Source organism: Mustela nigripes, chromosome 7, assembly GCF_022355385.1.
Source record: "Mustela nigripes isolate SB6536 chromosome 7, MUSNIG.SB6536, whole genome shotgun sequence".
Taxonomy (NCBI): Eukaryota; Metazoa; Chordata; class Mammalia; order Carnivora; family Mustelidae; genus Mustela; species Mustela nigripes.
The window spans coordinates 79,424,966-79,438,062 of NC_081563.1; the positions used below are offsets into that span (position 1 = coordinate 79,424,966).

The following is a 13,097-nucleotide window of genomic DNA, read 5'->3' on the forward strand; positions in this document are numbered from 1 at the left end:
GGGGCTCTTAGGGCCAAGGCTCTGGGGCCTGACTCCCTAAGGAAAAAGGTCATTAAGTGTTGCTGCCTAACTCTGAGGTCAAAGCTCCAACCAGTGACAAACTATCCCTATTACTTCCCTTCATCTTTTTCTGTGAGCAGCCTGGAGGTTGGGAATGATTAAATGCCTTCAGGGTCCTCTGGTCTGACACCCATCTTACGGCCCTCTCATCTCGCTGTGCCATCCAGAGCAGGTGGTGGGAGCTATACTGCAAAAAGAAGAAAAAGGAAGAGAAAAGGGAGGGCCGGCTGTGCCCTTGAGCCTCTGGAGATAAAAGATTGTGTCTTTGGCCCTTGGGAGTTTGCAGCTGAAAAGCAGTCCTGACGTGTGGTTCCCAACCCCAACAGCAACTTAACTCCACTCAACTCGGCAGGGGGACAAGGCACTAGAACTGGAGGCTGGAGGACAGAGGATGCGGCAGGGGAGGGGGAGCTGCTGCCTTGGAGAGGTGCAGAGGGAGAATGTGTCTTGTGCCCGATGGAGCTCACATGCACCTGGACTTAGATGAGACCCTTTCCTGCCTAGAACACCAGTTCTCACCACAAGGCCACTCTGACCAACTGCCTGCGTGTCACACGGAAGATCAGAGCATGACTTCAGACCTTTGGTCTTTGGGGTGAGGATGTGAGAGCCTAGGCAGGTTGTGGCTGGGGATGGAGGATGGGGAGCAGAGGCCAGAACTTCAAAAATGGGTGCCTGCGTGGAGAGGGTGTGGGGGTGGATGGGGCTCTGCAGAGAGGAGGGGAGGCCTCCGGGAACACAGTGTTCTCAGGAAACCGCAGTTCCTATGATAAAAACTGGCTCCTTGCCTCGGAGAAACTTCCTTAATCTGAACTGCAGGGCCTTGGTGTGGGCAGACCATGTGGGGGCCTCACCGGAAGCCCACCCTGACTCCACTTGTGCAGATGAGCACCTGGAGGTGAGGGACAGAGGCTGAACCCCAGGTGACACCTCAGAGGGGCTGACTTCCCAAGTGGTGCAGTCCCCAAACTGTGATTGCGGCGACCTGTCTTCTTGTCCCACCTGAGTCACTCACGACATGGATAAGTTGTGGGGGGGGTATGAGCTGCTTGGGACCTCAGTTTCCTTGCATAAAAACAAGAACATTGGATCTCAGGGTCCCTTTCAACTTCAAGGTTCTAGAATTCCACTTTGGAACGAGTTGATGCCACATTAATACCTGATGTGTGTTCCTGCACTGGTTTATATTTGAGTGTCCTCCACGCTATCATGGCAAGAAAGGGCAGCCTTTCTCCCTCGGACAGGCAGACCTTCCTGAGGAGAGGCCTGTGACTCCCTAATAGGAGCTGAATCTCCTTCTGCCTCTGAATTAAATTCAACTCACTAAACATTTTCTGGGCCATGCCATGTACCTGGTTCTGTGCTGAGCATCACTGAACTCAAGGAACTTCCCTTCCAGGAATTCTTAGTCTAGTAGGGAAGACAGATAAGAAAACCTCACCAAGGTAAGGGCAAGAGAGCAGGTCAGGGAAGAAAACATTTTCCTGGGTCAAGGAGGCCAGGGAAAGTTTCAGAGAGGAGATGGCTCTACACTGGGTTTTGAAGGATGAGTAGGAGCTCAATAGGCAAACCAAAATGAAAAAAAAAAACAAAAACAAAAACACAGAAACAAAAACCAAATCTGGAGGCAGAGGATATAGAATATGCAAAGGCATAGAAGTATAAAAGAGCATGGTGCAGGGAAAACTTCAGGTTTTGAAATGGAATGAATATAAAGTAAAGAGGGATACCCGTCGTGAGGCTGAAGCTAAGTGAGGGCAAAACATGAAGGCCTAGTGAACAGCCTAAGGAGCTTATGCTTTGTCCTGAGAGCTGTAGGGAGCTACTGAAGGGTGGGAGATAGGAGAACATGATATAAAGATCTGTTCCTCAGAAGAAACAGATCTTCATATCTATCCTGTAGTGTGGAGGACAGATTGGGGGCAATGTGTGCTACTGGGAGCTATTGCAATAGCCCAAGGAAGAAGCAAGAAGGGCTGGATGACAGTTGTGATGGTAGGAATGGAGAGGAAGGTGTGGGATCAGCAGCCATTCAGGAGAGAGAGGCAGCAGGAGCAGAAATCACAGAAGTAGTGTCCTGGCCCACCTCTCTAGCCTCCTGGGCAAAGTCTGCTATGGGCCTAGAATAGCATCCCAGAAGCCCCCCTGAGGCTTTTCTGAAGGCAGCACCTACCTGAGTTTGAGGGGTTCCTGCCCTTCCCCACCCCAGCGTCCCCCATTCCAGTATGCTAGGTGGTTTTTTTTTTTTTCTTCTTTGGAACTTACAGTGTGTTCAGACCTCTCTGACGTCATAGGCCGTTAAGGGCCCAAGAAGGAGTCTGTCAGGAGTAGCCCAGAACACACCCTCCCCTGGCCTGGCTCAGGGTGTTTGAGCAAGTTGTTTAAAACACAAACATCCAAAGCAGGGCTGTCTCCATGACATGGCTTCTGCCCACTGAGGCTCACTTTTATTTGCTTATATGCCAAATGGGGTCTGCATTTGCTGTCGATTTCACCTTGCTCCTCAGCCCCAGCTCCTCCCTCCCTCTTACCCCCCAACCCTCATTTCTGCCCTTGGACCCGTCAGACCTCTGCGACCCCTCTGCCCAGCCGGCCTCTCCCCTCCTGGGTCAGGAGCCCTCACAGCGCCAGCATCTGCTGGGAGTTAAGGACTTGTCACTACAAGGAGATCAGCTCCTGCTGGGACTGGAGCAGGCCCGAGAGAGCTGGACGGTGAGTCTAGCTATGCCCTCCTGCCCTGTGACCTCTGGCAAGTACTGCCACCTGTCCATGCCTGTCTCCCCATATGGGTAATGGGGGTGCTCACAGCAAGGCTGTGGTGAGGACTTGCAGCAGAAGAGACCTGGGAGCAGAGTTGAGCGCTAGATAATAGTGAGCAGCCATTATCGTCATTGGGTGCACTAGGTTTCCTTATGAAGCCTGGGCAGGTGGTCCTGCCCTTTGGCCCACCAGGGGGTCTGTGCAGGGAAAAGGGGCAAAGACCATCCCCCTTCCCTTCAGACGCAAAGCCAGCCTGCCCTGCTCACAGCCCAGGGGGTGTCTGATACTGACTGGACAAGATAAGGTAGGGGATAGTCTTGTGGACATAGGCACCCATCTGAGGGAGAGTCAAATACCTTTTTGCTGTAAACATGCAGTTCCAGGGGTGGGGGGTGCCGAGACCTGGCCCTTGTGTCTGGTCCGCTGCCCAATCCTTGGAGCCTGGTCTCTGTTCCCCAGGCCAAGCCCTCTCCTGCTCCAGCCCTGCCTTGGCCATCACCACCCCATAGTTCCTCAGAGAACTGTGAGCTTGCCTCTGGACAGAGGGACAGGGACACCCCTGGTCTGAGGCTAATGTGGCCAGTCTTCTGCTGGGGCTGCCATGTTCTCCATTTTTCCCCTCTGCTGTCCTTCTCCACTGCAAGTTCAATCTCCCACCATGGTCCTTATCGGTCAGTATATAGGATTTGTACCACCAATATCATAAATTTGTTCTCTTGCTTCCTACCCCAGGACATAGTACTGAGTCCCCTCCATCAGCTTTGCCCCAGGAGGTGTTCTGGCCTATTCCTCTTTCCCGATTCCCCGGGCTCCCATCCATCCCCACCCTGCCCACCCTCCCTCAGCCCAGGAGCCTGCTACCCTTCCTTCATTCCTCACTCCCCGGAAGCTGGCCCTGCAGGAGACTACCTGCCCCCAGGGTATTGGTCCTAGGTGACCATGCCTAAGGGAGGGACGGGTCTAGTCTTGAGACCACTCCTGGGGGCTTGACCTCAGATAGGCCTTGACCTGTAGATAGGCCCTGGTTTTTAAATTATCTATAATTGGGGTACCTGGGTGGCTCAATGGGTTAAGCCTCTGCCTTCAGCTTGGGTCATGATTCCAGAGTCCTGGGATCGGGCCCCACATCGGTCTCTCTGCTCAGCGGGGAGCCTGCTTCCGCCTCTCTCTCTGCCTGCCTCTCTGCCTACTTGTGATCTCTGTCTGTCCAGAAAAGAAATTATCTATAATTAATATTGATCATGTGACTTAGCCCTTTTTTATCAAAGGGCTCGTTTATTCCTTGCAACAACTTGGCATTAGAGATAGGCCAGGCTGAAGACTCTACTTGTGAGTGGCCCCACTTGGGAGTCAAATGAAGTCTCAGACTTCTCTACCCACCTAGGTTTCCTAGTGTCCACGTTAGTTAACGGCTATGAAGGATGGGAAACAGGGTGGAGCCCCCCTCATTTCAGACAAGAGCGGCCCCAAGGCGTTGCCTGCGGCTGCCTCAAAGGTAAGGGCCACACCTCCTCCAGACCAGAACACCTCCCAGCAAGGCCCTGTCTTCCCTTCTCCAGATGCCTCATGCCACCCACTATGGAATGAAGCAGAATGACACAAGTGTGCCTCAGCCACTGCTTTTTCTGGGTGACTGATGGGCAGAGCGACCTTGGACTCATTTCCCCCTCTGAGGCCCTTTCTCTCAAATAAGGCCCTTTATTTGGTTCTAGGGAAGACCCGACTGTGGGGGTCTGGGGTCCACTGGCTGAAGGAGGAACAGAGAGCACAGCCACATATCTGACCAGAGCCCCTCTCTCTGTACAGGCACCTCCTCTGTGCCCAGAGATGAGTATGGCCGTGGCAGGGCTCACACAGGGCCAGGGGCCCAGCCTGCAGGTAAGCACAAGACGACAGGGGACTCTGCCTGTCTCCTCTCCTCATTTGGTCACCAGCCACCAAAATTTTCATCTCTGCTTCATCCAGCCCAGCCACTTCTTTTGTTCTCCTCCCCTGAGTCCTAAAGCTTAGAGAGACCAGGATTGGAAGGGTATGTGAGTACAGGATCCCTATGGCCAACAGACAGGGTCTCCTTCCAAATCTGCCATTTTGGGCTGCTCCCTCTGATCTCTTCCTCCTGTCTAGATCAGTAGGTCTGAAGGTAAGCTGTCCTTCAGCTTACCTTCCGAGCAAACCTCAGTTCTCACCTCCTCCAGGAAGACTTCCCTGATTCCTAGCATGGTGCTGTCCCCCTTCTCAGAATTCCTGGGCAAACAGAATCTATAGCAGAAACCTGCTGTGGGCCATGCCCTCTGGTTGTGTGTGGAAGTCACTGGGGCTGTTCTCAAATGCTCTGGCTCTCTCTCTCCTTCTGGACACTTGGAAAAGGTGTACATCCCCAGCCACCTGAATCCAGGTGGAGTTGTGTGACTTGCTGTGTGAGTGGAAATGACCGGAGTCACTTCCAGCAAGACAGTTTTAAAGTCAGTATGCACTTTTCCACGACAACCGTCAAAGTTCCCAATAATGGCATCCCTGACTGACAGTAGGCACAGTCCCTACAGACCTGTAAACTTTATTTATTGTTTTAAACCACTAAGATTTTTAGAGCTTTCTGGTACTGTAGCATACTCTAGCCTGTCTCACTTGGTACGTGGTATGAACCACTACTTACCAGCTTGAGATACAGAACAAGTGTGTGGTTCCTTAAAGTTTTCATTCAAATTATAAAAACTTTTGATCCTTCAATCTGCTGGCTGGGCTGTGGGTCCTCAAGGTTCCTAGGGCAACTTCTCCAGAGTCCCTGGAGGCTGTGGGGTTCGTGCCAGGCTGGACCTGATCTCCTGGTTCTGAAAGTCCTTCATGACATAGCATCCATCTAGAGCGTGCTTGTCCCTCTTGGTCACCCAGGCCACTACTTTCATCTCCTTTTATCTTTTCAATGACTTATGTCAGAGATTTATCGTAGTCCTTCCGTGCCACTGGGTCTCAGTCCCAGGACTATCTGGTATACCCTGATTTGTTTCAGTAACTTAAACCCTCAGAGAGAAGGGTTCAAGAGCAGATCTTAACTCTCCCAACAGGGCCGCAGGCTCAGTATGCACCACCAGCCACAGCTGCACGGACACCATGGCCACGCCCACTTCATCAAGCAACCGTCAAGCTCCTTATCTATCTGGCCACGGGAAAAGGTGACACAGCTCGGCTCCCTGTGCCCACAGGGCTGGACTCAGGCCCAGAGGGATCGAATACCCAGCCACACCTTCTCCCAGAACCCTGGGTGGCTACTGACCTCACGCTTGTGTATCTGGCTCCCAGAACTGTGCAAGCCTCCTCTAGGACACAGCAACATCTTTTCTAAATGAAAGTTTGCGCCCGAATGGCCCCTTTTCCCTGCATCTCCACCCCAGGATAAGAATTTAAAGCCCTCCTTCCTGAGGCTTTCAATGTGGGACTCTTGGCTCCTGGCTGAACAGCCAGCCTGCGGCATGTCCCCATCACCCTTGAACGTCACAGGGCCCGCAGTGAATGTAGGCTAGACCCTGATAGCAGGGAAGGAGTCTGATCCCTTGGCGCCAGGCTCTCAGGCACAGCTGAAGAGACTAGGGCTGCCAGCGAGGACCACAGCAGCTTCTCCTTCAATCTCTGGCCATGAGCCCGGGCCAGGTGACAGGGAAGGGGAGGGTAGGGCCAAGGAGAAAGGCGGCCGCCAGTGGCCAGCGATGCTTCTGTGCCCAAGATGGTCGTAGGATGTGGCCCCAATAGTCTAGGACCCTCTCTGGCCGTTCCTTTCCTCTGGAAATTTCTGTCCCTCCACTCCACACCAAGATATTCCCCCCCAGCCCCACCCTCAACACACCAACTTCACTTTGCACAACCAGCAGATTCCTGAAAGGAGGCCAGGAAATTGGGTTTTGGGAAATCATACCCTGTTCCGAATGCCCAGTGGGGAATGCTATGTTGAAATACGTCTTCCGTAAATCCTTTCATGGAGTAACACCCCTGCTGCCAGCCCCGCACACAGGTCAGAGGGGTTTCCCTAGGGTGCTCCTCTAGTTCCTAAATTAAGGAGCTTTTCCCCATCAGGCTCCCCTGGGTTGGAGGTTCAGGCCAGGCTGGGGGGCTCCTCCATCTCAGAGAACATAAAGGACAAATAACGAGCCATTCGCCCTTTGCCGGCAGGACCTCAGGCCCCGCAGCGCTGTGAGTCACAGGCGATGAGTCACCGTGCATTGTTTGTGCTGGTGATCCTGGGAGGAAGGAGCCAGACTGCAGAAGTTGACTTTTCTCCTCTTGCTCTGGGTCTGTGAGGATCCGTGTGTGCGTGCCTGCGTGGATGTGTGTGTGTGCCTGCGTGGACGTGTGTGCCTCAACCCCTCTGAGTGCATGTAGGGCAGCACGTACCTGGAAAATTGCAATTTCCCAACACATTTGGGGTAAGAATGTGCCTTAAAGCTAGCAGGGATGTGAGCTCTACGGGCATAGGCTTCTGGAACCACCCCTTAGTGGTACAGGGGGGATATGGGACCCGTCCCTGCGACACTGCCCCCACCCTCCTTCTGGGAATTGCCCTCTGCCCATCAGGTGCCAGCCTTGTCCAAACAGGCGTCCTCAGCTCTTGCCCCACCGACACCATTGACAAAGCCAGGAGTGGGCTCAGGACTCAAGAAATGGGAATGGAGACTAAGATTCCAGCTCCGGTCCCACGGGCTCCCTGACCAGAACCCTAGCTTCTGGCTGTGTTCCCCAGCCTGTAGTCTGGAAAGCAGAGAAAGCAGGCTGCTGGAGAGTAGAAAGCAGATGTCCAGAGGAGCCGAGATGGCGGAGCCTTTCTGAGACATGCTGCCTTTTGGTGCCTCTGCCCCGCACATGCTATTTCCCTGGGCCAATGCCTGGTGCCTACCCATACTGTGTCCTCACCCTACAAAACCAGCTCAGAGTCCCCTCCTCAGTGAGGCCTTTCCCAAGTCCCCCAAGCAGGGTACCCCCTCCCCACTCTGGGACCTCCCTTCTCTTCCTACTGCAGTTTTGTCCTCCCCACCCCAACTGCACTCCTTAAAGGCAAGGCATGTGGCTCATTTATCTTTGGACACCTCACTACTTTGCACATAATAGGGGCTCCATAAACACTCCCAGGCTGATGTTCCAAGGCAAGTGTTGACCTTGATTCTCTTGGCTCCCTCAAGTGAGTGAAAAGAGTGGGGTTTAACCTTGGTGTCTTCTGCTTCTAGGAAGCTGAATTCTCCTTGGCTTACAGTGTTGAGAGCAGCCAGTTTCCTTCAAATGCCTGCCCCCACCCTACCCTGGGGAAACCGAGGCAGGAAAGCATCTATTTCCTGATCCAGGGAACATTCTGAGGAACATGAACCCTGTGGGCTGATGGGCTTGTTTCCGAATTGGTCCTGAAGCATTTGGCTATCAGTAACTAACGCCCCTTGGGGCCGGCTTCAGGGAACTCCATTAAGGAATCAATGGTGTCCTTTTTAAAAAATTTTTCTGAGAGAGAGAGAGTGAGCACTCAAGCTCACAGAGGGTCAGAGGGAGAGGGAGAGAGAATCTTAAGCAGACTCTATGTGCAGTGTAGAGCCCAACACAGGGCTTCTTCTCAATAACACTGAGATCATGACCTGAGCCCAAATCAAGAGTCTGATGCTTAACCAACTGAGCCACCCCAGAGCCCCAGGAATCTCTGGTGTCTTAAGCCAAGGAACGAGGGTCTTAGAAATCTCTCCCAACATTTCCTACACACAGTGGTGCCTGTACATTTTTACAGATATGAAATTGAGCTATAGATCCACTCTTGTGACCTGTTATTTTCATTCGACAATAAACTACAAACATTTTTTCATGCTAATAAAACCAAATCTAAAATTACATTCACTATTGGTAGTAATCCCATCCTAAGGACACATCAGGGTTAAAAGAATGTTGACAACAGCACTAGGAATGCATACCATTGTCCATGCATCTTGACTGATAATCTCCACCTGATGAGATGTTTACAACTGCACTGCCGCACTAAAGGGTTTTTCAAGTTTTCTGTTGCGTGACACCCAGCTGCTCTATGTTGAAACTCTGCCCCCCTCTCCAGCAGTCTGTAAGAGTGAGACTCCCTCACACCTCCCATGATTCTGCAAATGGTTTTCAAAGAGTCAATCAGCCGTAAGAGATCAATTTTTCCCTTCCCTGCTTAAAATATGGCTTCACAGCAGTCAGTCATAAGAAATAAATTCTTCCCAGGCCATCTGTGTGTCTCAGTCAGTAGAGTGTCTGACTCTTGATTTCAGCTCAGGTCATGACCTCAGGGCCATGAGACTGAAGCCCATGTCAGTCTCCACGCTCAGCGGGGAGTCTGCTTGAGATTCTCTCTCTCCCCCTCTGTCTGCCCCTCCCCCTGGTCATGTATACATAAACACACACACGCACGCGCACACACACACACACACACACATACATTCTCACTTCACTCTGTCTAAAACAAATAAAATCTTCTAAAAAAAAAGAAAGAAAGAAAGAAAAACTCTTCCCTGCTTAAAATATAGCTTCACAGGAGAAAATCCAAACTCACTGGAGGGGGTCTGACACCTATCCAAAAGCTTCTACCAACTTGCCATGCATGAGACATGATCCTTCTCATTTAATGCCACAAAGTAGATTCTACTGTTCCCGTTTGACAGATAAGCAAGTGAAAGTCCAGAGAATTGGGTGACTTGCCTAGGATCATGTAGCCAGGAAGTGGCCAGAGTCAGGCCTGACCCGAGGTCTGAGGACAAGGCCAGGACCTGCCTGCTCGTGACTCCTGGCGACACAGACCTTCCAGCCTCATCCCATCCTTGCCCTGGTCAGGTCCCCATGCTTTAGCCGTACCAATCCCATACAAAGTGGTACACCCAATGTTAGCATGGGCACTGCCAGATGGTGGAATCAGGATGATTTTTTTTTTATATTGCTCATCTGTACTTTCTGCTATAGTAATATTTTACTTATTTAATAAACAGAAGATTTTTAAAAATTAAAACAAAATCCATTTTCTTCATTTCTCTTGAAGAGTCCCCACCCATGTCCCTAAACACACACATACACATGCATGATCACACGCTTGCATACTGTCACAGCCTGGGATTGGTGGGCCACAGGCTGTTGGCAGAAGGGAGCACAGCATCTCAGAAGCATCCTGTGACCTTCCAAGGGGAGGCTGGGCCATGCTCACCCACAGTCAAGTCTCCCACAAGAGGACACTGCCTTTGAGGACATCCCAGAGCTACTGCTGGCCTTTCTTTCCCCTAGAGACCTGACCTGCCCTGACTCAGGCCAGCTGTCTCTGGCACAGACCCTCAACCAGTCAGGCCCTGGGGAAACAGTTGGTCCCAAATGACTCCAGTGGCTGTAACTAAATGGCCAGGCCTTCCAAAATAAGCAAAGAGAAGCTGAGGGAGCCAGGACTGCCAGCATCAACGAGGAGTCAGTTGAGGGCAGCAAGTGGGGGACAGGGCCTGGGAACATGTTGCTCAGGGGGAGCCAGGAAAACAGCAGCAAAGGCTGGTCTAAGAAAAGGGTAGAAACAGGAACCTTTCCTATGGATGTGTTTCCCACATCCACACATGTATACAAGAACACACTCTTTCTGGGTCTTGTGCAATATACGTAAGGCCTATAGAGGAAATGGTGGGTGGATGGATGGATGGATGGATGGATGGATGGATGGTTGGACAGACAGACAGATAGATGGATGGATGGAGGGAAGAATGGATGGGGGAGGGGTTGGAGAGAAGGGTGGGTGGGGCAGGGGTGGAGGGAGGGGTGGATGGAGAGAAGGAGGGAGGAGGGATAGATGGATGGTTGGACTGACAGACGGATGATGGAGGAATAATGGATGGATGGAGGAAGGGATGAGGGATGGATGGATGGTTGGACTGATGGACAGACAGGCAGATGGATGGATGGAGGGAGGGATGGATGGTTCAACAAATCAATGAATGCATATGATGGTGGATAATGAGTAAATGGTTCCTCTGGAGGTCAGTAATACCAAAGTGAATCAAGATCACAAAGATGTTCATGCTCCTCTAGTCCTTAATCCCACTTTTGAGAATGTTCTCTAAGAAAGTAATTTAGAGGAAGAAAATTGCTCTAACTCCAAAAGGTTGCAATAGCGTTGCTTCTAATGCAGCAAACCAGAATGGCCTAAGTGAGCAACAACCCAAGGCTAACTAGTAAATTAACAGCAAAATGTTATATTATGTAGCTATTCCAATGATAACCAGAATGACCCTAAAAAAAGGTAACCATATTCCTGAAATAGCATTAAGTAAGAGAAGAATTTAAAATGTGTAGGTTTGTAGAGTCATATTCAAAGTCAGGAGTGGGGGGGGGTGCCTGGGTGGTTCAGTCAGTTAAGTGGCTGAACCTTGATTTCAGCTCATGTCATGATCTCGGAGTCCTGGGATTGAACCCCATGTTGGGCTCTGTGCTCAGCCAGGAGTCCACTCAGGGATTCTTTCCCTCCCCCCATGCATTCTCTCTCTCTCAAATAAATAAATAAATCTTTTAAAAAAAAAAGTCAGGAGGAAAGGTATTTTGGTGGCTGGAACAGCACAGCTAGGACATCAGATTTGTATTCCAGCCCACTTGCATCTCAGGTCTTTAAATGCCTTTAGCCCCACTTTCCGTATCCCCAAAGTGGGAACAGTAAGCCAGCCCCATCATCTGGACGGGAGGACTGCATTAGCTCTTACATGTGAGCGTGTTTGGTAAACTGCAAAGCTCATTACATGCTAGTCCAAATTATATATGCCTCTGGGTTGAGATTAGAAGGAAAACAAAATAAATTGGTGGGGTTGGATCTGGAACAAATGTAAATTAAAACAAAAACAATACACTATTTCACCCCATAAATATACAAAAAGTACACACGAAATGCCCTCAACACATGATGAGATTAAACCTGAACTCTCTTGCCCACCTTGACGAGGCAGAGCTGGGCCAGAGACATAGTGGAATTGTGGGAGGGGCCCCTGGAGACACGGGCTCTACAGCCTCCAGTTCCCCGGTCGGTCGAGGACCGAGAAATCCAGAATCCAAATTCATGGAGCTGCAAGCAGGGGCAGCTTCGTGGCTGCTAAGACGACAGCAGCCCTCAGACTGGACTGGGTGCTCGGAGGGAACAGGGCTTCCTGGCAGGTAAAGGCGATGGGCCTACAATCACCCAACAGTGGCGGCCTCAGCCCCAGCTCACAGCTGTGTGGAATTCAGCTCGTGGGACCTACTTAGCTCCTGCTGCAGATAAAATTGAGTTTGTGCAAGCATGTGAGGCCTGTGGGGACGAAGCAGCACTCAAGTGGCTCAAAGGAACCACCACCAGCAGGCTCTAGGTTTTCACTTGCATGACCTCCAAGAAGGAAATACAGTCACCTCCTTTAATAGATAGGGAAGCAGAAGCCACAGGGCACAGTCTGGGGGAAGTGAGGGCCGGGGGTGGGAGGAGCAGTTCTCCAGGGACCCGGGTCCTGGCTGACTCACTGGGTCTGGAGGTCCACTCTGCAGTCTCTGTTACTCACTGCCGGAGACTATGACTTAATTCCCCGTGGGCGATGCCACCAGGAACACTAGGAGATGGGAGATGACTGTGACACAGGGGCTAAAAGCCTCAATTACCCTTCATGACAGGAACACAGGACATTTTTATGGAGAGAGAAATTTTTGCCTCGTAAATCTCAGCCTGAGCGGCTGGTGACCATGGTTACATCCTGAGGCACAGACAGAAGCAGCCTCGCAGAGGCGGGGCATTTCCACCCCCCTCCCCGCCCCCCCCCTTCCAACCCGCCCCAGCCCCTCTCACCTGCTCATTAAGCCCCAGGACAGTATTCTGGTGGAGCCCTCAGGGGTCAGCCAGGATTAGGCTGGGGCAGGTAGCAGGAAGGGCCAGAGTTCAGGTACATCTCTACCTCCCAGCCTGGGCTTCTTGTGGGGAAGGGTGGGGGAGGGGGCTGGAGCTTCAAAAGGTCCCAGATCCCCAGGTCCACCCCCAGAGAGTCTGACGTAACTGGCCTGGGTGGAAGCGGGGCACCAGAGCTTTAAAAGCCCTCTAGGTGATTCTGATGGACAGCCAAGTTTGAGAGCCAAATAGACTTTGCCCTGCCCTGCCAATCAATGAATCCAATGGCAAGCTTTCAGCAAGTGCGAGCTGCTGGGGGAACCCAAAATAGAACACAGTTTCTGCCCAGGCTCATTGACATGAAGCCGAATGGCTGACCTTCCACCCCAGGCAACAAACACCCTAGGAGGAGGCCCTGGTACAG

The 13,097-nt window shown here is 51.6% G+C and overlaps 1 long non-coding RNA gene across 1 annotated transcript in view; it reads right to left on the reverse strand.

Moving 5' to 3' along the window:
- The window catches only part of LOC132022599 (uncharacterized), a 29,098-nt gene extending 16,279 nt beyond the window's left edge, over positions 1-12,819 (reverse strand). Inside the window, exon 1 of the long non-coding RNA XR_009405641.1 lies at positions 12,638-12,819. This is a non-coding gene — a long non-coding RNA (uncharacterized LOC132022599). The remainder of the gene's footprint in view (positions 1-12,637) is intronic.
- Positions 12,820-13,097: the final 278 nt, after the last annotated feature.